Source organism: Pteropus medius, unplaced genomic scaffold (genome assembly GCF_902729225.1).
Source record: "Pteropus medius unplaced genomic scaffold, Ma_sr-lr_union100, whole genome shotgun sequence".
Taxonomy (NCBI): Eukaryota; Metazoa; Chordata; class Mammalia; order Chiroptera; family Pteropodidae; genus Pteropus; species Pteropus medius.
The window spans coordinates 1,440,434-1,467,726 of NW_024342470.1; the positions used below are offsets into that span (position 1 = coordinate 1,440,434).

At 33.9% G+C, this 27,293-nt stretch overlaps 1 protein-coding gene across 1 annotated transcript in view; it reads right to left on the reverse strand.

Moving 5' to 3' along the window:
• STK33 (serine/threonine kinase 33) overlaps positions 1-27,293 on the reverse strand; it is a 119,793-nt gene that overhangs the window by 78,503 nt on the left and 13,997 nt on the right. The gene's annotated exons all lie outside the window — the stretch shown is intronic.

Here is a 27,293-nt window from a genome sequence, read left to right on the forward strand (position 1 = left end):
TGATCCACAACGACAAACACCTTTTCAAACTGTCACCCAATATACACACACATATATAAGTAAATGTTTCATAAAAAATACCCTGTTTATAATGCACTCTACTTGCTATTCTTGTCCATTTCATTCACATTTTTAAAAATATTCTTCATTTTTTAAAACAACACTCTACCACCACTCTACTAAATTGATTTTACTACCCAGTAATGGTCATGGTGCAAAATTTGACCAAATTGGTATTGAAAAACACCAATCTGGACATGTGACCAACTAACTTTAACTCAAAGAAGAATGAATTAAGTGCTCAATAGAGGTTGATACTGTGGAAACACAGAAAAGGTTAATAATTTTGACTGGGGTATCTAGGATCCACTGAATAAAACTATGGACATGAATGGAAATTCAAACAATAGGAATTAAGAATTGGTCATAGTTCTCTCTTTTTTACTACTGTTTGCCCAGTCCTTGTGGAAGACAATCTGCTAAAATATCTGATACACCAGGAAATGACAAAGCTTAGACAGACTTGAGAGTTATCTGATTTGTTAATTAGGTATTGTTGTTTCTCCTGTTTTAGTTTGCTCTCTTCCTCCAAACTTCAGCAGACTTTTGGTATCTTCTGCAGATTCTAATGGTTAAGGTATGAAACTAATATGACAGATAGCTTTCATCTTACATGCTACCCTTCACTCAGTTAGCAATGACCTGGATCACTATGTTGAAGAGGATGTGAAACTGTCTCAGAGAGAAAGAATGTTGTGATTGATCAGAGAAGTCTACCACAGGCACTTGAAAGAGGTAACTTGCAGCATGCACACTGTCTATTTGCTGAGCCTGACTGTAAAATATATAAGGTTTAAAATCTTCAAAAACTCTTGGATAACTACAACAAAATATGAATGCAATGCAGAGATTTTTAACTACACCATTAACAACGTATCAGATTTTGTTCCAACCACTGTGGAAGTTATTGTAATAATATGCAAACATTTCACATTCGTAAAAAAAGTAAAGAAAATAAAATCATTTTGTGATTTTATCAGAGTGTAATACAGACCAATTTTGTCATGTTTTTACACAAGATTTCTGAGACTGATGTCTGCTCTTGAAAGAATACTAATCATGTTTAAAATGCTATGAGCCTATATTTTATCGGTTGAAAATGTCCTCATTATTAAGATATCTTTCAAAGATCCTAACTCTCAACTTTGAGGGTGATTTTTGCACAACACTAACATCATTCCCCCATGATGTTATTTCCAAAATAGTAACCTAGTACAACAGAAATCATATTTTAAGATTTGTAAATTTATACTATTTAAAAAGGAAAAATGCATTTGTTGTTCCAAGCCAAAGCAAAACTGTATAAGAAAATATATGTATATACTTGTTGTTCTAGGGAAAAGAAAAAGTTCAGATGAAAATTTCCAAGGTGGGCAAAAAACAGTTAAATACCAAACCCCAGCAAAGTAGGAAGTAAGCAGCAGAGCTGCCACAGAACCCAAGAATGGTGGCACAGAACTAACCACAGAAGAGAGGTGCCAGAAGAATGAGGCAAGGGTGGGCCAGGCACAGCAAGACATGGAGTTTCTCTCACCATTGTATTACTCCTCTTATTAACAAGGCCTGGCACATAGAAAGAACTCAGTAAATATTTGTGAAAGGAAGGATAGAAAGCATGAAGGGTGAAAGGGAAAGAAGACACAAGTTCATACAACAAAGCTGTAGCTCTTTCTAATTACCGTATGGTGGTCATAAAGACCAGTTGAAGAATGTGGATGGTAATAAATAAGTTTCTCCACTAGAAATGAAGATGGCTGGGGAATCTGCCTGCAGTTGCTAAGAGATCAATGCGCTAAGGTCCCAACAAAGGAGCAGCTCTGCAAAAGACACACAGTAGCTCTTGACATATCCAGAAGCAAGTATTTGTCTCTACCAGTTCCTTGTGTTATAAAGACAACAATACACCCAGGAAAAATAAGGATTCTCTAAGACTTTTAACCTTGACATGCAAGATGAAATTTTATTTATTACATGGTTTCTCTGGTCTACAGCCCTGAATTAACAATACTTAGCAAGAGGAAGGAAGGAAGGGCAGAATGTCTGCTGTGCTGTTGATGTTATTTGTCCAGGCATGCTGGGTGAAATGTACCAGCAAAGCAAGATAACTCCAAATTTCATCTAGCTTTTAGAACTAGAAAGGAATCCACATTTACACCCAAAGACTGTGAATCTCCTGAAAATGTATGCAAAAATATGTGTAAGTGCATTTTTCTGAGCAGAGATTCCAGTGCTTTCATCAGAATGCCAAAAAGGTCCACAATCTACCAGCCCGCCCCCGCCCCCACAAATATTAAGTACCTCAATGCAGTGACTTACAAACTGTAGATCATTTGTGGGGTACAATATTTTAAAATTAAATAGAATAGAAAATAAGAGAATATAGTACTTGTCATAAAGTTATTGTTTCTTCAAATTTGCTTTGTGTGTGTGTGCACGCACGCGAGTGCGTATAGCAAGGTAAATTTTTCATACTGAGGTCAGGGTCAAATGTTTGAAAGCCACTACTCTAAGGCATGAGAAATGGTTATATACAACTTTGTAACATATTAAATCATCATCCATTGAACACAATTAAGTGATCCATGGTTCCAGTGGGCATTCTGCTGTTTTGAGTGACATATGATCCGCCAAAATGAAATTGCTATTATTAGAAAACTGCAGCCTGCAATACTCAGACACAAAAGTATACCTTTATAAGGCCCTATTGATCTTAAGGAGACCAAGTACAATGAAGAGGCTGCCTTTGAAAAAACTCCACACATTGGGTATCTCTGAGAAAATGTTTAGGAATGAAAAGAGCAAATATTTCCCTGAGATGATGGAATCCTCTAAGCACCTTAGGGAGATATCAGGGAAGAGGAGAGTATGGAAACTCATCCCTAAACCTGGTAGAGTGGTTTTAGAAAAATTATTATTTCTTTCACACACAAGAGTAAGAAGAGTATGGTAAATTGGCCATGACTGCTTAAGTATGAGGTGTCACTTTAGTCTCAATTACTAATATCTGCTACTGTCCTATATTTTCTTCTAAGTCTCAAAAAAGAAACATAAATGGTCCAGGCACTGAGTTATTGGGCTTATTGTCTAAAATATTACTCAAGTACTTTACAGATTTGAGTTGTCCCAATAGATGCAAAAATTTCAAAAGTATCACTAGATTCTGCACAGCCAGACCACTATGCCATCTCAATCTACAAAAGACTAGAAATTATCTTCTGTCTTGAAGTCCACGTATATCTGAGATCAAGAGTGAAGCACTATCCTGAGATTCCCTATCCCTCTTCTCCTGCTTACTTTTCAGAATGCTGGGGACCAGGTTTATATCTCTCAGACAGGAGACTAGAGCTTCCTCACTGGAGAAACTCACACACACACACACACACACACACACACACTACAGAGCACAGATAATGACATACAGAGATTTTTCTTCCCTCTTCTGCAGCCCTCAGAAAAGGACCTTAGATCCTCACCAAGTCACCTTCACTAGTTGACACGAAGCTTGCGATGCAATTTTAATACCTCTTTCTTAAATAGGAAAACATTAGCTAGACATTTTATAAAAGACTCAAAAGTGAAAGGGAACGAAACAAATAGGCGGAAAGGAACTCAAAGAAAACAGAGAGAAGGCTAGGAGCAGAATTATACCATATATATAAAAATAGCCTCCAAGAGTTTGAAAGATATCATATCCATGAAATGAGAAGCTACAACAAAAGAACATTCAGAAACCAGAGAGAGCCCTTACCATCTAAAAATAAAAACTAAATTAAATAAAGGATTTAGAAGATAAATTTGGGAAATGTCTTAGAAAATAGACCAAAATGACAAAAAGATGGGAAATGGGAATGAACAGATAAGAAAATTAAAAGATGAGTCCACAGGTCCATTTGAATAACAAGAGTTAAAGCGAGAAAAGAATAGAGAAAATAAAAGAGAAGAAATTATCAAATAAATAATACAAATAAATCTTCCCAGGGGTAAAGAACATGAATTTTCAAATTGAAAGAGCCCAAAGATTTAACAGCAATTAATAAAAAATGATCCACGTCAATAATTATAAAATTTCAGAACACTAAGAACAAAGAGAAGAAAGGGAAGGGATACTTCGCAATGGGGGATCAGGCTGAAACCACCTGAGCCCATTGAGCAATATCAGCCTCCTGAAAGTGGGACAACCCTACACTATGTGTCTCACGATGTGATGTGACATTCGTGATGTGATACAGTAGAAATTACACAGCACCACGTATGAAGCATTGCTTAACAATTGAACTAGAATTTAGTCAAATTCTAAATACTAGTCTAAATACTAGTGGTTTTACTTCAATTGTTACATTTTGCAGTACTAAAATTTCACTTAGTTCTTCTTTGTATCTTCTATTTCTATGTTGAGATGTTCTATTAAGAAAAATATTAAGGGTGAGTTTTGTCATTTTAGTAATCGTAAGTATAATTTTATAGATTACTTTGTTGCCACTAACTAAAGAAAAAGCCAATAGCAGGAATTTTTCTGGAAAATCAAAAACAAAAACAAAAAGCTCAGAAACATAGGTAATTTCTCATAAATTTTTCAGAGTGACCCAAACTTACAAGATGTGTCCTGCAGTAGTGTCTGGTGTTCAACAAATGCTGAATGAATGAACTAACAAACGAATGAACAAATGCACACATATCCCTGTCTCTACAGACTTTGAAAGAGGAGTAGAATGTCTACTTTTTTTAAAGGTACAAAAGAGGGGAAGAATCTAGAGCTATTATCTCCTAAAAGAAGAGCCCCTAAAAGTCAGGAGTTAGGAACTGTTTCATGTGATAATTATGGAACAATGAACCACTGCTGTCTGGCCAATTAACCATTCTGACAACACGATGGTATACAAAAGCCAAGAGAAATGCTTCCAAAATACAGATGATATAAGCTGGAATAAGTTTGAGTTGTCCAGAATCTGTTCTTCCTTTGATGTTCAGACATATCCAAAATATATCAGATCTAGCCAGAAGGATTTTACTACTGAATGATTTGGAAAGTTTACAGAAAAGGCATTCTTATATTGATATAAAGCCCAGACCTCCAGGGGCTTATTGGCAATCTCTGGACACTTTGCTGCATCTCAAAAGTTGTTTCCTCAGTAGAGATGATGGATCTCTTTTGTCTTGGTCTGATAAGACCATGAGTAATCATTTGGGAGACAGCAGATCAGTAAATAAGGTGAAGGAATAAGACAGCTGGCAACATGGGAATTAAAAACTGACCTGGAGACTCACTGACCCAAATTCTCTGCCAAAATGGGTTACATCCTGCAAACAGGCAAGAATATTTCACCTTTAGCCTAAAGCAATGGAGCACCCATAAAACATCAATATCGATAAGGGTAAATTACTCTAGTTTTGGATTATAACAGGACAGCAAAATATGTGGAGACTCTATCTGCAATTGCACTTTATGTTAAAGAATGCTCCCTAGAAGCTCATGCAATAAATACTCAGCTTTAACATAGTCATGTGATTTACCTGGCCTTTAACTAACAGAAATATGCATAAAGAACTCAGGGAGGTTATTGTATCCCCTTAATAGTTAACTCATAATTAATGTAATATACAAATAGAAGCTAATATAAACTTTTAGCTTCTATTGATTAATAAAAAATATTTGATGTATCATCCCTTAGCCACAAACTAAAGAAAAAATTATATGATCAATTTAGGTTCTAAACAACATTTTACAGCGGAATATAGACAAAGCAATTAAGACTCCCTAAAAAAAAAAATCAGTTCAGTTTTATACCTTTAAGATATGCATCGAATTAAATTATATCAATTACTGGAGAAATGTGTACATTTCTCAATAAGAATATTCTTTAAAAACTGACCTAATCCACTAATAAAAGAACAAGAGGCTTTTCATCTTCCCTTTTCCATAGAGGGGTTTGTTTTTTTTTTTTCTTAAACAGTTCTCAGTTTCTTGACTCAGTAATATAATTCAGTTTTACATTTCCTGCTTTATCTGCTGAAGCAAGATAACTTTGTAGCTATTGTCCAGGTAGATTTTCATTTTGCCGAGACCAAAGTTTTATACAAAGTAAATTTCCCAACTTCAGAGAACTTAACAACCATTCCTAATGAGAAACTCTTTTGGTGATGCCAAGAAAAAACCCCCTGAAAGAAATTCTGCTCAAGCACAGTATGAACAACTCCTTACTAAAGAGCTTTTCCCAACAACTCCAGTGCATTGAGTATGTTCCATGCATATCTTTCTATCATTATATATTTTGAAATAAATATATATATATATAAATAAAATGATACAGTCCTAAGTCAGTTGCTATTTTACTTTTGTTTCAAGTATTTCACGACTTAAGTCTGTGATATTACAAGCCCCTTCAGAAGACTTAATTAGTATTAAAAGACTGCATTCAATTTAAAGGGCAAGATATCTGGAAAATTAAGGTCACAATGTTAGAGAACCTAATGGAGTATAGATTTCTGCTTGAAATGCTACAACCAGAAACCTCAGCAATCTTAAGTCTGTCTCTCCTGGATATAATAAGTTTTAAAGCTTTGAATGAATTTTCAGAATATGTTTTACATCCCTCATAGCTTCAAAAAAGGATGCAGCAGAGAAGCAAAGAGAATCATCTCTATAATAATGGAATTTTTATGCAGTACCAACAAGTTACAGAGGCTTTAAAAGATGGATATGATCATTCATAAAGGAGGAAAAATAACAAGCATTAGGAGGTTTATTTGTAGGAATTTGTTCTTAGATACAACGTGCTTTTCAAAATATCAAGAAATACTATATTCTTTGATCCAAGATGTCATAAATGCTATTGAATCATGATTATATCAACTGTTAATTTTTTTAAAATGTAGGGTTTTCATTTCAGCATTTCTATAGATAATATGGCTAGTTCCACATTCTGTAATAAAACAAGTTATTTTTTCAGATAGGGCACTGCCCAGGAAATACTGAAAAACCAAATCTCATGAAGCATGAACAACATTTGAAAGAGGGGAGCAATGCAAAATATATTTCAAAAAATTTGCTTTTAAAATATACATTTGAAACAATGATTCTCAAGCAGAGGTTATTTTGCCTCCCAGAGGACACCTGGCAATGTCTGGGGACATTTTTAGTTGTCACAAATGGGAGAACGCTACTGGCACCTAAGAGGTAATTTTTAGTTGTCATGACTGGAGGAGTGCTACTGGCATCTAGACGGTAGAAGCCCAAGATGATGCTAAACATTTACAGTGCATAGGACAACCCCACAACAAAGAATCATCCAGCCCAAAACATCAGTAGTGTCAAGGATGAGAAACCTTGATGTAAAACAACAATAGCAACCACATGATCGAATGTGCTTGAACAATAAACAAACATTTGCAGAATGAATGAATGAATCTCAATAAACAAAAAGATTTAATTTCCACTTTTTATAGCTTCTTAATACCTTCATCAATTCAATGCTGTTTAATACAGATTATTTCTGTTCTCAAGGTCTTATCTCCTCATTCATCGGATTCCCCTATGGTCTCAAACATGACCAAATGAAGATCACATGTCCCATCAATTACCTTGCCTTGTGATATAGTTCCAAGGGATTCAAAAGAGAAACACTGTATTGACCTCTTAATTGTCAATCAAATTAGCAGATGAAAGCATATTTAAATGCCTTCAGAGATTAAGAGGTCAAAAAATATATTTTTTTAACTACAAGAATTAAAACACTATTGTTTAGTCACATTTGTTGATAAACCAAAGTATTTCAAATTTATGTTAAGAATAAATAGCTAAAACAAATAGTCTTTAGAAAATACTCATCATACAAACAATGTAACTAGAAGGGTTAAAAGGTCCATATGCTCTTCCTAAATAGTAATTCACAATTTCCAGTTCAAACTAACCTTAAAGAAATTTTAAACCTCCAGTGTCCCCAGTTTAATCTAATACAAAAACTGCCTCCAGAGTGGAAATCAGATTTTTGTTTTTTAATCCAGATTTATACATAATCTTAACTGTTATTTAGCTAGAGATTGATTTTATTAACAAATAGCTAGAATGATGATTGTCTCTGAAAGGAAGAATTATGGATAAATCTTCCTTTTTCCTTATAACTTTTTTAAATTTTATAATTTTTTTACCACATACATAATTTTATAAGAAAACTAAATGATATATTTAAAGAAAAAGAGCTTCTGAAAATTCACACGTACTCATTATATAGACTCACATGTTATTCCAGGGTTAAATTTTAAGAATGATAAAGTTAATAGTAAAGATATGGAATTTCTAAATGATTTTTTTTAAAGAACCTCCACTTATATAAGAAAGAAAACTGAATATAATTGAAAGAGAATTATAAAGAAATGCTTCTAGCCAAAACGATGTTAAATGAATTACAAATACTAAATCAATTATAAGTATTTACACATTATTCTACAACTAAATCAATTATAAGTATTTACACATTATTCTACAACTACATTTTGTTTTAGTTGTCTTTGGAACAAATATTTCTATAATAAATATATCATCATCCTATATATTTAAATATTGCCTGAAATAATGTTATTTCAATTAAAAAAGAAAAACCACCCTAAGAATTACATCAACTAAAGTCCTGACATGGTCCTACACTCATAAATTGAAGAGCACTCTAAAAGCTGTTCAAATATTTATTCAGACAGAAGTGAAAAGCACAACTCAAAAGGAAATGAAAATAAGTTTAATAAAAACTTATAAATAAGAAGTTGTGTACCAGAAGTTTAGGTCTAAATGAACCAATGGATAAGGAAATTCTATGTGAGATTATTCTAAATTTATCTAAAGCCACATGCCCTTGAGAAACCCAAAACAATCAAAATAAGTACATTACCTAGACATGCTTTCAAATCTATTTCTCCCCACTAGGTATCAATGACCAGAGGATGTTGATTTGTTCTTTTAGTTCTTTTTTACCGCTATATAAGCATGCAAAGCTTCAAAAGAGAGGCAAAAATGAAAATGACAGCACCATTTATGAATCTAAAATAATCTCTGTAATCAGTGTCGCGGAACTGCACAAAAAGACATATAAACTTCCCAAGCAAGTAGTATCCCTTCATAAGAAAATCTGAATGTAGGATTGTTAACATTACAAAGGTTTTTTGTATATATCGGTCTCTTGATGTATTTGTTTAAAGATCACTACTTTTTAAGGGCAATCTAGGAACCAACATTTAACTTATAAATTTCTTCCAAAATTTTTTATCTAGAGCCTACCATATGCAAGGGACTATGTTAGGCACAGTGAGGGAAGCAAAGACTTATCCATCCATCACAGGCTTTGGCCTCAAGAAGCTTACAATTCTAGTTGGGAAGATGAGACACACCTAGAAATAACTTCAAAACAAAATAAGAAGGGAGAAGTGCCTAAAAAGCAGTATAAATAAAATGTCATAAGAAGTCAGAAGAAAAAGTAGTGGCTTCCAGCTGGGATGACCACAGAAGACATTGAGATTAGATGGGATCCTCTGAAATGGGCCTGGAAATATACATGGGATTCAGACAATCTGAGGAGGACAGAAACGGACTGTAAGGAAGGAGAAATAATGCAAGGGAAGGTGGACATATGAGAAAGCATCCATGCTCATCCAGAAATTCTGTTGGCTAACAGAGAATACCTGCAGAAAGAGGAGCAATTAAAGATGAAGTGGTATATTGAAAGTAGGACCAATTTCAGAGGGCTTGACCATGAGGCTGAGAAGTCTGGACTTTATAGGGTAATTGGGGAGCTGGTAAAGATTTCTGAGCAGGAAAAAGCATTATCAAAGCTGTGCTTTAGAAAGATCAATCTAGCAGTAATTGAAGTAACTGATCATCAATCAAATGCAGATGATATAGCACAGTTAGTATAATGTAAGCCTGCAGGAATTCAGGAATTCATTTATAAAAATGTAATTTATACACATCTTTTCAGTAACACAGCTCTATAAACTGTCTTGCTCATATACTAGTACCTAATTATATAAGCATTTCGAAAGGTCGTAAGTACTATAAAATGATATCACAAAACTTCTTGCCTCTGCCTGGAAATCGTTCCACCCCCTTTCCCTTCCGGTAAACTCCTTATCCTGTAGGTCTCAGTTTAAATGTCACTTCCTCAGAAAGTCTCTTTTTAATCACTTATCCAAATTAGGTCTCCCTGTTTTTTTTCTCTTTCAAAGGAACGTGTACTTTTCTTCATAGCACTTATCACAATTTATAATGATATATTTTGGTCAGTAACTGATTAAAGTTTGTCTCTACCACTAGATTGTGAGAGAAGGACAGTACTATTTTTGCTCATCATCATATTCTCCAGAGCCTAAAACAGTGCAGCACATAGTAGGCACTTGACAAATATTTGTTCTATGAAGAATGAATAAAGAGAACAGATTTTAAGGTCCCTACTGTAATGCCCCTCTTTGCTAAATATACTATTGGTAAAGATACTTTCTTTCAAAGAGAAAATTAAAAGAAATCTTAAATTTCAACTTAAGGCCAAATTCCCATCTTCTAAAATCAAAATGAAAGTTTATATACTTCCACAACAAAAACCTTAAACCAAATATTCAAGCCAAAATATACATTCCTACTTCTCATATATTTACAGAAATAATTCACATTGCAACTACAAAGTGAACTAGAATAAGGAATAAATCTATGTCAGAAAGTAAATAAGGCAGTTATACACTTGTTGTGACTTCCTGATCCATGCGTATCACGTTAGAAGCTCAAAAAGAACTTCGACATTTGATATAGCTTTCAGTCATATACTACTTGTACCTTTGTACTTCACACCACAAATTTGGTACAATGTTTTCTTCATATAATAATAAACATATTGAAGATTAGCAATGTAATGAACCTTTAGGTCATAGAGGTCTAGAGCAGTCCAAAGTTCAACATGTGGCATTCAGGACCTTCTTCCAAGATGTAGCCCTTTGCAAAATTTTTAATTTAGAAAAACTACCCAATTTACTCATATACTTGTAAACAAAGAAGGCCTAACTGACTGTCAAGTAAGGAACTAGAGAAGCTAACTTAACCCTAGAAATGCTGAGCTAACTTGGTACAATGAAGCACCTACAATGAAAAGAAAAATGTGATTTCTATCATTCGTTTGGGGGTACTTGTACAACTAAAGTTTGCACAACTAAAGATGAACTACATAAACTTAAAATGAAAAGGCAAAAAGATCAGGATAAATTTGTTTGAGGGGGTAGCCAGTTTTGCTATACCTGCATTCCTAAAAATCACTACACTATGTAAAAAACATGCAATAGAAAACACAGAGACATAACACTCGAATGCTCTGTCAGTGACACATATGCAAAAGATAGGAACCTAATAAAAATGGTAGCACAGTTTTATATATGTTAAATGGTTAGGAAATACATAAATATGGCACCTTATCTTTAAAAAGATCTTAAGTTTGCTTGTGGACAAGAGTGTTTGAAAGGTTGTAGCTTGTGAATTGCTAAATGATAGAAAGAATATCTGAAGTCATAGGAAAAGGTGTGACACCAGCTATGGGTTGGTGTGGCTCATAACACACAGCGAACTGAGGTAGCTAGCTGGTAGATATCCCTGGTGTATGCGTGTGTGTGTCCATTTGTGTATTCTTATTCAGCACAGTTCAACTGGGTGGAGTATTCTGTGTTCACCTGGTGTTTCTAACAAAAATCATGCATAAGCAAACACGAAATTCATTTATGTTCAAATTAGGAAATTCGTTTCCTAATATGTCAATCATGTTGCAATAAATTCAAGTTTTCAAAACAAGCATATAGCAGAACTGACTATATGGGTATTTAAAATCAAACAGCTAATGCTAGCTGGATGCTGCGGTCATTTCCCATTGCTCAAATGTCTTGTGCTCAACGGAGTCACGAGACTTTGAAGAATCACAAGCTCTCTAATAGAAAAAAAAAAAATCACAATTTCTAAATAGATTTATATAAATCATATGGCCAAACTCCAAAAATGTTGAGATCTGCTTGGCCCCATGAAAGTACAATCTTCTTCATAAAATCGTTGCCTTTACAGCAATAAGTATATAGTAACAAAATCCAAAAGTCACTGGTTAATATAGCCTTTGATCAAATCCAGTTTTTGCTCAGGAATACTGGATCTTCTTTTCCTGTCACTATCGGCATTATCATTAGAACACCTTCCCACATTTTCTCTATGCCTTCAGCAGCCATTACTATGATATCCAAAGCACAAGGCCAACAAACCGGTGCAGCTCAAACTTGGCAATTGCATTGTCCTTGCCCTTGGTGCTAGCTTCTAGGTGGGTATCACAACAATGGTCACATAGAAAAAATGGTATTTGCGAACAGATCCTATTTCATTTGGTTTTAATTAGAAAACTCCAACCTTTAGGAGAAATGTCTGAACCTCTATTTATAGCATTTATCAAGCATTATCTGTTCCACAGGCTGGTTAGCATCAAGAGCACTCAGTTCAGTGCTTCATGAAAAGCAGGGGTTTATTTAATGTTTGTTAAATAAATGTTAGTTGAACTTTCTTGATTTGTTTTTGCTATTTACCCAAAATAATTTTATTCTCAAAATTCTATTTTCAAAAGCAACACAGTCACCAGCACCACCAAAGATTATTTTTGTTTTTAATTATTATAAAATTAAAAGACGATTGCTGCAATAAAAATGGGAGGAGTTCAGAAGATTTAAAATGAAAATAAAACTCCACAGCATCTCCATTCTTCACCTCAGAGACAACTATTTTTAAAGGTTCCTGTGTAATATTCTAGAAATTTTTTGTGCATTTATATAAGCATAAACTATGTATTATTTTTAGTTAACAAAATCATACCATATCTACTCTCATGTAACTTGCTTTTTTCCCCCTAAATGTTATAGCCTGGGCATTTTTCCATTATCAGTACATATATTTATACATCTTTTATTTTAATGGCTATATAATAATCCAAGATATATAAGCACCTTAAATTATTTAACAAACGAATATCAATAGTCAAGTAAATCCTTTCCAAATTGTTTCTATTATAAGCAATGCCATAAACAACAACCTTTTACATATTCCTTTGTACTGTAAGGTAAATATATATGTAGAATATATTCTTAGAAGTAATATTACAGAGATAAAATGCATGAGCATTTATAATTTTGATAAATGTGAAACTGCTCTCAAGAAAGAACATGAGAATACTTATTTCACCACATCCTTTTCATCACTGGATATTTTCAAACTTTTTCATCTTTGTCAATTTGGTAAATGAAAACTGACATCTCATTTTAATTTCTACCTCTTTACTTATGAGACTGAGTATATTTTTCAAATTTTAATTATTTTTATTTTTCTGTAATATATTTGTTCACATAGATTACTGGGTTGCTTGTATTTTCTTGGTGACTTATCAGTGATCCCTGAATATTAACAATATCAATCCTTTTTCTATCAAATGTATTGCAATTACTCTTCCCCACTTGAGTATTTGTTCATTGATTCTTATCATGGTGATTTTGCCATGCAAAAGCTTTTACTTTTTATTAAATCAAATTATTAATCTTTTCCTTTATGGCCACTGGGTTTACAGTTATGCTTAGAAAGACCTTCTCTGTCCTGAGATTATAAACCTATCAGCCCATATTTTCTCCTTAAAATAAGAATAATAAATAATAATAGTTCATTTTTATTGAATGCTTACTCAGGGCCAGGCACTGTTCTGAGCACTTCGCATACATATTGCATTTAATTCTCACAGCAACCTTAGTAGTTGGGCAGTATTATTATCTCCATGATTCAGATGAAGATTCTGTGGCACAGATGAAGTTTAAACTTATCTGAGGTTACACAGCTGGAATGTGGCAGTATCAGGATTTCAACTCAGACCACTGAATTCATCAACTTTAGGCTATATCTACTGACTCTCCGCTAAGAAAAATTAGTTCACGTACTTATACATAACTTTACCTTGTCTATCTTCCTCACCTTATATTTTTTTATATACTTCCATTCTTTCATTAATTTACATTTTCCTCTGCCTTCAAAACATGCACAGTTAGATTTGACTTAATTCTATATTTTAATGGATTGCAGTATATGTCATCTGTATATATACATCATCTACATATATATAAATGATGTATTATTGAACTGTATGCTTGAAACCTATATAATTTTATTAACCAATGTCACCCAATAAACTTTAAAAAATAGATTACATATGCTCTGCCAATCCATTCATATATTTGCTTCTCCATTCCCAAGCTCTTTTTCCTTATTTATCACTTAGATGACTAATTTTATTCGTAAGGTAAGTTTTCAGGAACTAGGTCCTTGATATTTGGTACCTTTATAAATAAACCATAGCTTGACTGGATGTCGAGTCTGTCCACAGACACTGACTATTCCACTGCCTCTTGGCTTTGGCTGTTGCCATGATGTCTGAGCCAATCTGATTTTCCCCTTTTTGAGTGACTTGTTTTTTCTTCCTGGAGGCCTATCAAGATTCTTTCCTTAACCGTGAAGCACGCTAATTTTACTCTTATATGCTTATTTGGTATTGATCATCCTATTTCAGTTTTTCCTAGAACTGTGTGCCCTTTTGATTTACACATTATGAACTTCCTTAATTTCTGAATTTTTTTTTCACCAATATATATCTAAAATTTTTCTCTCTTTTTGTTCTGCTCTCTTTATCAGGCACACCAATAATGCATATGTTGGTTCTTCTCTGCCTGTCTTTATTATCTATATTATATTAGACAAAACTTTTAGTTGCAAACCTACAGCAAAATTCTCACTTGAACTAGCTCAGATAAAAAGAATGTATTGGAAAGACACTTGAGTACCTCATATAACTGTGGAAAGAGCAGCTGGGCGATTCCGCTTCTGGGTATTTATCCAAAGAAATCCAAAACACCATTTAGAAAAGATATATGCATCCCTGTGTTCATTGTAGTATTATTTACAATAGCCAAGATATGAAAGCAACCTAAGTATCCATTGATAGACGAATGGATAACGCTGTGGTACATATATACAATGGAGTATAACTCAGCCATCAAAAAGAATGAAATCTTACCATCTGTGACAACATGGATGGATCTAAAGAGTAATATGCTAAGTGAAATAAGTCAGACAGAGAAAGACAAATACCATATGATTTCACTTATATGTGGAATGTAAAAACAAACAAAACAAATAAATTCATAGATACAAATAACAAATTCAAGTGGAAGGGGGCATGGGGGTTGGTGAAAAAGGTGAACAGTAATAATAATAATCATGGGGTTGTAAAGTACAGCATAGGGAATATAGTTAATAATATTTAATAACTATGTATGGTGTCAAACTGGCACTAGACTTAGCAGGGTGATTACTTCAAAAGGTATAAAAATGTCTAATCACTATGTTGTACACCTAAAACTAATATAATATTGTATGCTTCAATATAATTTAGAATATTGTAAGTTTCAGTGAAATTTCTACTCTGTTTACAATCTAGAGAAGTATGTATAAGCTTTTAGCATCTTTCCTAGATTTGAGCCATATTTCACTGTACTTCTTAGATAACGGTCCATAGCCTGGAACTGAGCCATTTCCTAATTTCTTCCTAATGGAATTTTTGTCTTTGCTTTTCATTCTATTTGTTGAGTTTTAATTAGTCCTGTGACAGGGAATATGATTAACATGCCCTTACTTTTAAAAATATTGTCTGTATTTTAGAAGTAATTTTTAGAAGTTACTATTAAAATTCTACTTTGGGAAACTTACAATTCCATTCACTCATCAAATATGCATAGAATGTTAACTGTGTGCAAGGCACATTGAGAGTCACTAAAGATATGTCAATAAGTAGGCAGAAATAGCTCCTATTCTCTTGGGGCTGATAGTATAGTAGGGAAGACATTTAAACAAATAATCGCCAGGATAATAGACTAATAAGTGAGTAAAAGGGTGGCTGTTAAAGCAGAGAATAAATAGAGTGCCCAAGAGATATAGATTAAATTATTTTAGCTAGAAAATCTGTGAGGTGTTTCTCAGTATTGGGAGAGTCAAAAGTCTCCTTGAAGCTAATTTTCTTTATTTTGTGAAGAGTCACTTAAGTTGCTTCCCTTAGCGACAGATTGCAAGATGAGTAAGTATTTTATACTTGGGCATAACAGGACCTTTCTTGGGTGTACGAACTAAAACAACTACCTTTTCTCTTGGAATGCAAAGCCACAGGCCTTCGGGGAGTATTCCTTGGGATTCAAAGTTTGGGAAGCCTTTTGGGGTAAATCTGACATGGCCCTGACCAAAGTCTTAAGGCAAGAAGGGATATAAATGTCACTGAAACAGTATCCGCTAGGCAAGAGCTGACTGAGTTGGTGACTCAAGCTCAACTCAACCCAAGGGTATATACAGGAAGGGTGACTCTAGCCCAGCCTATAACCACCATAACATGAGATTATGCTTTGAGGAACAATGACTGAATATATAAATATAAAGTAATGATACATTCTGCAGTTTGGGCAGGTCACCACAATGCAATAGATAAACTGCCCCTTTGGGCTATACAGGATCAGTCTTCGACATCAACAGTCTTTATCAGCAACAGCTATATTGTACTTACCAGATTTTCAGTTCACTCTCCACCCGGTGCATGAAACTAACACTCCTTTGGAACCTCTAGTTTCTTAGATAACCCACAAAGTGAAGGGAGAATCCTCAAAAGGAAGATCCTGAACTTTCTGGCAATAAAAACCTATAGAAAATAATGCAATTAACTTGATAATTAAAAGAGATATGACTATATTAGGATTTCTCTGAAAGAGTGACATTTGAGCAGAGATCTGAAGAACAAAGAGCAACTAGCTAGGAAGAGCAAAGAATGCATTCCAAAAGGAGGATCCGGGAAGGAACTTGGCAGATTGGAGGCAATCAAAGAGGGCCGGTATGGCTGGACTGTGAAGAATGGCTACACTGTTGTCAGTCAAAGATGGTGAGGTAGACAAGAAGCCATCTCCCACAGGGCTTTGTAAATATGGTAAAGATCTGAGGCTGTATCCTAAAAGCACCACAAAACAATAAGTTTTAAGAGTGATATGATCAGATTTGTATTTGTAAACCATGACTTTAAAAAGCACTAAGTTAGTTGTAGGATGTGAGAGAGTCAAGAGTGGAAACAAATAAGAAAGCCACCTGGGAAGTTGCCTGAAGCGGCATGGATGAGTGCAGGTGCAAGCTGGTTTATAAGTTTGGTTATAGGAAAATTCTCATCAACTGTCTTCCTTCTCTATGAAACAGCGAGTAGAGGAGAGAGGTGACTTTGGCATTCATGGATTAAAAATTAATCCCAAAAACTTCTTGGAAGAAAATAGGCATGTTGGCCTTACAGATCTGCTAAAGGCTTAGAAAGAAATTTATCGCACTTGCGGATCCAGTGTTAGTTACATTATACCACTAGGTTAAGAATTCTATATTATTATGTCAAAATAAATAAAAGTTTTACCCAAGAGATTAAAAGCTGTATAAAGAGAATTTTCCATTTGCTTGCCCTTGTATGGCGTGTGGATGTACTCTTCCTAAGTATCACCTTCAAGCAAATTCAGATGAAAAAAGTGAGAGAACTTGGGAAATACTTTTTGCAGTTGACCATAGACAGACCCTGGCTAGACCACAAGAAAGAGGGCCTTATTAAAAGCATTCTTAGCTGATGGCCCTTTCACCACTAACCAGTCACTTAGGTCAAAAAACAAAAGATAAATGCTATTCCCCAGGTCCAGTGCCACCATCAACATGGAGGAAATGATGAAAGCCCTAGATTATAGGGGAAATTCAGCAACGGGTGCCTTTGGGAGAAGAAAGCTGACGTTCTGTCTTCATCCCTTCAAAAACATATCCCAAGCAGAAAGAGATCTAGGATCAAAGCTATCTTTAAAGGACCAAAAGGTCTCAGAAGCACTGCTGCCTGCAGGTGTAAAAATAAAGTGACAAAAGTATACCGACAGACCAAATTAGTGATCCCTAAACTTCCTTTTAGGTTGGCCCACTACTCTTCCTATTACGGCTCTAGAAAGTCCTTGAGAGGGCACCTCCAGTAGTGTCATTTATGAAAAACCAAGCCAACAGAGAGCACCTAGTAAGATAATTAGTGGGTTTTAGGAGAAGGGAAAAAAACAACAAAGTAGTGAGAAGTACAAGGGACAGATTTACGATCTAATCACCGCCATATGGAGAAAATAGGTCTTTACTGTGGTTTATAGGCAAAGGTGAAGAAACTTCACATTTTTAACAAAAATATCCCCACACCGCCTCCCTGGAAGTTATAACCCTCTACTTTCGTTATAATGGGGTTTACCTATAGGGTTAATATCCCACTAGATGTAAGCCTGTGACCATCTCTACACTGCAGGCAACATAAAACTGGGGCAAAAAAGAAATAATTTCTACATCAGGAAGCAGAGTTTCATAGCTGAGTCAAAAAGCCCTGGGTTCAAAATATCAGTTCTACATTTACAAGCTATATGACCCCAGGCAAGTTACTGAAATTCTTTGAGCCTCAGTCATCTAGTCTGTAAAAGGGAATCGGAATCTGCCTCATGAGATTATTATAAGAAGAAAATGAGATAATATATTTAAAGCACCTTAGCACAGTACTTAACACATTAAAAGTACACAATAAGGGAAAAGTACTGTTAGAATTTGAAATCATAAACTCTTACCTTCATGTTCATTTTTTCTTCTCTGCTGCCTTTGAAGAATTGTTGAGCTTTAGATGTAACTTGTCTACCTGGAACCCTAATATCTTGTCTGCTTCTGCCTATAACCTCTATCTACAGGAATCTCTTGTCCCTTGCTCTACTAATGATCCCTGACATTTAATTTATTACCTATCCAGACTTACAAACTCTGCTGACACACCTCTCCTGTGTAACTTCCCTCCCTCGTCTGGCCTCTCCTGCATGTTTCCATTCACTTCCAATGTGACAAATCTGAAATCAAGTCAGATTGTTTCCGTTAGTTTGAAGACTGCCTAAAAGGCTTTATTTAACCTACAGTAGCCAGAACCATTACTTACATATAACTAACAACGCTGGTCAACTGAAAAGTTATTCTGTACTCAGGACCATGCTAGACTCTCCAAATAACTATATTTGATTCCCTTCAAAATATGCTTCTCCTCTTTTACAACCATACACGTTGCCTCAAAATGCTGCTTCTAAATGAAGACTCTTGATTTCTGCATCTTAATACTTTGTTATTTCTAAAACTTGAAAGCTCAGAAATAAAAGTCTCTAGGAATTTAGAAATATTCTTAGACCCATATTGCCTTAAACTTACCAGAGAGCATCTATTAAGAAACACTAAATAATTCCTTTCATTACTCTCAAGGTATATTCTAAGTCCTTGATTGAATTAAATGAATCAAGAAAGGGAATATGAAGTACTAGTAATCCAAAATTGGTTTAATGTTTAATGTGTAGTTTAGAGGCAATAAAGAAAAGTCAAGGTCATTAGCTTTTTCTATGCCAGATATCATCTCACAGGATATCTTGATTAAATTCTACAAATACAAATCCATTGAGCCAATATTGGGTTTCATAATAGACATATATGCTTTTACTACTTTAAATATGAATCTTTGATTATGTTTCTAATTTGAAAATTATTCAGCTACCCAAGTCTCTTTCAATAGCATACTTCTTTAATTTTAGTATACCTGAAATTTTGCGTTCAGTAACAGAAAGCAAACCATATTCACATTGCTAGGTGATAGACTGACCTCTAGTGGAAATTAAAATAATTACTGAACAAGCTTCTTGGAGATGTCTCTAATACAGTTAAAGCTGTCTAACTTACAACATTGTTAGTGTTTAAAACACTGATAATAAAAGTTTACTTGAGATTTCCCACTTAATACAAGCTAAACAGAAGAGAATAGGGTTAAGATCAGAGCTTCAGAGCTGACCACTGTCTCTTTTTTTTAGCGTGGTGGAATACACATAATATAAAATTTAACATTTAATCATCTTTTAAATAACAAGTCAGTGGTATTAATTACATTCTCAGTTTCTACCTGTGTAATGTTTGTCTCAGTTTTCCCATCTGTGGAGTGGTTAAAGTAATATTACCTACCTCAGAGGATTGAGGTGAGGATCAAATGGGTCAATAAATGAAAAGTATCTAGAACGCTGTGTAGTACAGAGTTAATTGGTATAAAATTATTGGTTATTATTATTTGTGCCTGGAAGAGATTATAGTTAGAGGCAAAGCATAATTTCAGAGGATATGAAGAAAGGCAAAAGAGTCCTGGCAGGAACACATTTCTCTAGGAATTAGGCTATAACAAACCAATATAACACCAATTCAGTGAGTCCTCTCATTTCCAGAAATATATGAACTATGTTTGCATATAATAAGGAGGGGAAATCAGAAACAAGTGAATAACATTTTTTGGGAAACACTGGAAAGTCTTTTTTTTTTTGGTCCCAAAATGGCATGATGAAGAACACCATACACTATCTTTTAGACCAAAAAACAAGCCCACGTGGATATTGCACATGGCAATTAGCACCTTGCATCGCCAGTCTCAGATTCCCTAAACCATACATGTAGCACTTTCCCACAAATGACTTTTTTCTTCGATTAGGCTTACATTTCAGAATTCTAAACATTTTAAAACAATATTCCACTTACAGAGTAATATATCTGATTAATGACTAAAAGATTCCTCCAAAGTTAAAAATATAATTTCCACCTCTTTTCCAAGGAAAGCCCAAATCAGCAGTTATTTTCAGCTGACAGAAATGCCCATAAAATTGAAAAATCATCTATAATTCCAGAGTACTTCTTTACCACAAATAATTGCCATCCAGAGCAAAATGGCTTGTTTTTCTCATAAAACAATATGATCACTCTAATAAAATGAACATAGTTTTTAGTTCTTTCCATCACTGTTCTGAGGTGCCCTGATTCATTTCGGTTAATTCAATTTTTTTTATTCTGTGAACATTCCAAATTAAAATTTGAAGTTGCAATTCAGTTATTCAATACAAACATGAACCTATTAAATTGACATAAAAGTTCTTCTAATATCTTATTCATAACAGTTACATGTATTTACTACCAGAGACTAAAAAGAACCATTTTATGCAACTGAAATCATAAATGGTGGATAATGTTTTATATATGTAAAACCACTACTCAGAAATAATTACAAAAATGAATACTGCTGTATAGTGAGGTAAATTCCAGAAATCATACATACTGTCATATAATTCTTTCTGCAATTTAAAGTCACCAAGAAATGTAACACTATTAAAGCATACATTTCAAAATAACAGCAAAAAAATAGGCTGCATGAAGTTTTTGGAAAACTCAAGTTCATTTGGAAATATAAACGCAATAAAGCTACTTCATTATAGCATTTGATACTTCACCAAGTATAGTGCCATAAAGACTGTGTCCCTGAATATTTCCCTAATACCTGTCTAGAAAATAAAATATAACAGGAGATCAATTCTGATATTATAAAGGAAAAAGCTCATTCTCTTACACATCCTTTGTAGACAGACTTAATGATGTGCTATGTTATCTTCTTGTTTTTCTTGTACTAAATCAGCACATTTTCTTAAGACTGAAACAATAACAATTCAGTTCTACCAAAGACACTAAAATAGACAAAGCAACTCTGTACCTAGGCAAAGCAACTTCTTTTTTAGAAATTAAAAGATATGGAAGTTCTAGTAGAATAAAGCCCAGTTTTCCCACAGAAAATTTTCTAGAGAAGGCCCACTAGATGACTTCTAAGAAACATCACAAGGCATGTATTTACCAAAGTCTCTTCTCTAATTCTCAATTTCATTCCATGTTTTATAGAAATTGGCAAACTGATTCCAAAAAGAATTTGTAAAGGCTAAGGTCCTAGAAAAGCCAAAACAATCTTAAGAAAAAAGTTAAAGGATTCACACAATCTGGTTTCAAGACTTAATATAATGCTACAGTAATCAAGACACGTGGTATTGGAGTAGTGATAGCAAATTGATGGAACAGAACAGAGGTTGTCTGACTGTTAACAAGGGTGGCGAAGTAATTCAAGAAATTAGAAAAGTCTTTTCAACAAATGGTGTTGAAACGACTCATATCCATATAAAAAAAAGGAATTGAACTTCAACTCCTGTCTTCCACCATACAAACATTAACTTGAAATGGATGATGAACATAAATGCAAAACCTAAAACTACAAAGCTTGTCAAAAATATACAGGATATTTTCATAACTTTTCAATAAGTTAAAGATTTCTTAGAAAGAACAGAGAAAGCATTAACCATATAAGAAAAACTGATGGATTAGACTTCATCAAAATTTAAAACTTGTGCTCCTCAAAAGACACCATTAAGAAAATGAACGAGCAAGCCACAGGCTGAGAGAAAACATTTATAATACATATATTTATAAAAAGACTTGTATCCAGAATTATAAAGAACTCTACGGCTCAATAATAAAAAGACAAACAACCCATCACAAAAACAGGCAAAAGAACAGACACCTTACAAAAGATATATGAATGGCCAATAAGCATACGAAAAAATTCACAAAATCATTAGTCATTAGATAAATGCAAGTTCAAACCACAATGAGATACTCCTATACACCCTTTAGAAAAGTTAAAATTAAAAAGATGACAAAACCAAGTATTGGGGAAGATGTAAAGCAATAAAAACCTTCTCATGATGCTGCTGAGAATATAAAATAGGACAACCAATTTAGGAAACTGACAGTTTCTTCTAAAGTTCTATCTTATGAACAAGTAATTCCAATTTGGTATATCCTAGATATATACCAAAAATAAATAAATGAAAACATATGTTCACAAAAAGCCTTATACAAATATTTGCATAGCAGCTTTATTTGTGATGGCCAAAAACTCCAAACAACCTAAATGTCTACCAACAGGAGAATGGATAAATAGGTTGTGGTAGAATGCTACGTAGCAGTAAGAAGGCATAACAACATGGATGAATATGAAAGTAAATACATTAGAAAAAGAAGGCAGACAAAAGAGTATTGGATAACTCCACATACATAAAATTCTAGTAAACGCTAATCTATAGTAAAAAATCATCAAGGCTGAGGGATGGGGGGGTGGCAGGGAGAGGCAGGAGGGATGTATTAAAAGGGGCATGAGGGAATTTTTGTGGGTGATGGATATGTTTGTTCATTATCTTGATTGTGGTGACAGTTTCACAGGTATACACATATATCAAAATAAATCACATTGTATAATTTAAGCATGTAAAGATTATGATATGTCAATCATATATCTCGATGAAGTTGTTAAAAATAGACACACACACACAAGATTTCTACTTCAGGTCAAGATAGAATAGCAGGGAACAGATTTACCCTTCTGCCTTTAGCTGCTAGAAAACTGGAAAAAAAAATATATATGACACAACAGTTTTCAGATATCACACAACAGACAACACAGGACTGTGATAACTGAGAGAAGGAAAACCATCATTGACTGAAACATCGTTATGTGGCACATGACTGTATTATAAACATGATTAAAAACATGCTCTACATGTCTAAAAGGATAGAGAAACAAATGAACATGATTAAGAGAATAGAATATATTTTTAAATGACCCAAATGGAATCCCTACAGATGAAAAATAAATACCTAAAATGAAAAACAGAGTAGATAGAATTAACAGCATATTAGATACTCCCAAAGAAAAGATCAATTAATTTAAAAGCAAATCAAGAGAAATTAACCAAAATGAAACAGAGAAAAAAAAAACTAAGGAAAAAATAAATAGGGCTTCAGTGACTTGTGGGACAATATCAAGCATCTAGTATTCATATAAATGGAGTATCAAAAGGAGTATCCATTTTGATACTCCATTTATATGGAGAAAGGAAGGAAAAAAATAAAGAAATCATGGCTAAAAATTTTCTAACCATGATAAAAACTATAAACCCAAACACCCAAGTTCAACAAACTACATGCCAGTTTTTTCAAAACAAAACAGATTAAAAGGAAAAACTGGTAAGTTAACCTCATCAAAATTAAAACTTTTTGCTCTGTGAAAGACCCTTTTAAGGATTAAAAAGCAAATTACAGACTAGGAGAAAATATTTGCAAATCACATATCTGACAAAGAACTTGGATCTAGACTACATAAAGACCTCTCAAAACTCAACATTAAAAAATAATCCAATTAGAAAATGTGCAAAACACATGAATAGACATTTCACCAAAGAAGATACACAAATGGTAAATAAGCATATGAAAAAATGACCATTATCAACCATTGGGGAAATGTGAATTAAAATCGCAATGAGATATTACTAATCAGAATGGCTAAAATTAAAAATAGTGACAATACTAAATGAAGATGAGGATATGGAAAAAATTAGAGTATAATGGAAAATCGCTTGGCAGTTTCTTTAAAACTAAAAATGGACTTACCAACCCAGCAATTGTACTCATGGGCATTTATTCCAAATAAATGATAATTTATGTTCACACAGACACTTGTACACAAATGTTCGTAGCAACTTCATCGGTGCCACTCAAAAACTGGAAGCTATCCAAATGTCTTTCAACAAGTAAATAGTTAAACTGTGGTACATTCATACCAAGGAATACTATTCAGCAATAAAAATAAAGCAAATTATTAATACAACAAACTTTTATGGATGAATCTGAAGGGAATAATGCTTAGTGAAAAATAAGAAATTTAAAAAGTCACATGTTTTATGACTCCACTTAAACAACATTCTTGAAATAACAAAATTATAGAAAGAAGTGAAAACTAATGGTTGCCGGGGTTACAGATGGGGGAGGATGTCTATAAAGGAGTAGCACCATGGAGCCTGATGGTGATGGTACAGTTTGGTATCTTGATTGTAATGACGGTTACACAAAGCAACACATGTGATAAAATATCCCAAAGAAACATACACGCACACAAACGTACACTAATAAATGTATAGAAAAAGGTCTGTGGATTACACCAATGGCAATTTCCTGATATTGATACTATACTACAGTTATTGCAAGATGTTAAAAGTAGGGCCTCGAGAATAGATAAGGGGTACAAGGGACCTCCAGGTATATTTCTTTGCAACTTTCTCTATGTCTATAATTACAGGGGAGGGGGATACTACAGGGACTAACTCAATCTAAAGAGTTAACCAATCAGTAACAAACACTTGCCGAAGGTATACAAAATGTTTGTAGTATGGTATGCGAGGGCAGAAAGCAGAAACCAGGCATCCAAGATAGAGAGAATGAAGAGAGAGCTCTAAAAGGAGGACTGAAGGAGAGCTAAAAAACAAACAGCAATAGCTTCCTAATCCTTTCCATGACTGCCTCTCACCTCACTATCAGCATTTAACCACTGTCTGGGAAATTCATATTAGTGATCATGATTTGCAAGGACAACAAAAGAACTGTCTATGTTCTGAGGTGACTTTTCTCATTCAAAGCAAGAATTACAACCAACAATCAAAAGGGTGTGTTCCTAGGCCTTTAAGATTTCATTTCCTTTTAGCACTTTCCAAACTATTTGCTGTTCATGAAACCATTTAATATAAAAAGAAAAAAAATGAAATAAATCTGAAATTCATTTTCCAATTATAGACAAAACTCTTATGATACATTACTATCTATCTGATTAGATGTATGCCATGAATTGTGTTATTTCAACTGCTTGGTGTGTGAATAAAACAGATACTATCTCATACTAACAATAATAATAGCTGATATTTATGAAATATATTTTATGTGTCCAGAACTGGTCCACGTACTTTAAAAACACTGTCTCAGTTAACTCTTATAACAATTCTATAAAATAGGTTCTATTATTATCCCCATTTTACAGATTATGAAACCAAGACATAAAGTGGCTAGGTAATTTGCACAAGGCCACACAGCTAATAAATGACAAAAACAGGCTTCAACCCCAGACAGACCAAACTCTTAATAGCAATACTACAAAATGAAGCAAGTGATAGATACTGCAGAGTTCTAACAATTCACAAGACTACTGGATGACTTTAAACAACCCTGAATAGTATATGAAAGAATTGTTCTACCTCCCTAGTATTCAATGTCCCAAATTGCTGATTGACTAAATTACGGTAAAATTACTCAAACATTTCAGCACTATACACTAAAATTCAGGAATAGTCAAGACACCATTAAAAAAATTAAAATTTATGAACAAATTTTAAAAACTCAGGCTTAGAAGATATGTTTTCAGACCTATGAAATGTATTTCATTCAATAACAGCATTTTATATATAGGTAGCACTCTGAGCACTGGAAATTTAAAGTGAGAAAACACAAATAAGGTTCCTACTCTCACGGACCTTATATTTTCAGAGGGAAAAGAGGGACAAATAAATAAACAATAAAATGTCTATGTGCCGTGATGAAAATAAGAGGACAATTAGATTGAGAGTAATTTGGGGGTGACTTTAATTTGAATAATCAAAATAGCCTCTCTGAAAACTAATTATTTAAGTAGAAAGCTGAGTTAGAGGCGTTTTTGAACGTGTCAATTATACAGATTGACTAACTAAGCATTTTAGTATATAAAAACTATAATTTATGCCCGGGGAAGATAATGCATCTAGTGAACATTAAGGTGATAAATTTATCTTTCTATCAAAAAGAACCTTAGAATACCTAATAATGTAGAAGCAAATATTAAGAATCCTTTATCTTATAGGTTTTATTTTCAGACACTATGCATAGGAAGGGAAAAAAATAACAGTGCATGTATATAACATTCTTGAAATAACAAACAACACTATAGATATAGAGACTAGATCAGTGGTGGCCTGGGTTTATGAGGAGAGAAGGAGGTGGTTGTGGAACAAGGGTCCCTATACACACACACACACACACACACACACGCACACCATGTAAAACTGGTGAAATCTGAATAAGGTACACAGGTGTATACGTCAATTTCCTGGGGTGATATTGTCCTATGGTTATGTAAGATGTTACCATTGGGGGGAAATTGGGTAAAGAGTCCAACAGGATCTGTCTGCATTATTTCTTACAACTGCATGTGAGCCTACAATTATCTCAAAATAAAAAAAATTTTAACATAAGGTGACTATCAGATACTTATTTCGGAAGCATCGAAATGTTTCAAAGGAACGGCTTTCAACTAATTTCATGCATTAATCCACTGGTTTAAGAACTA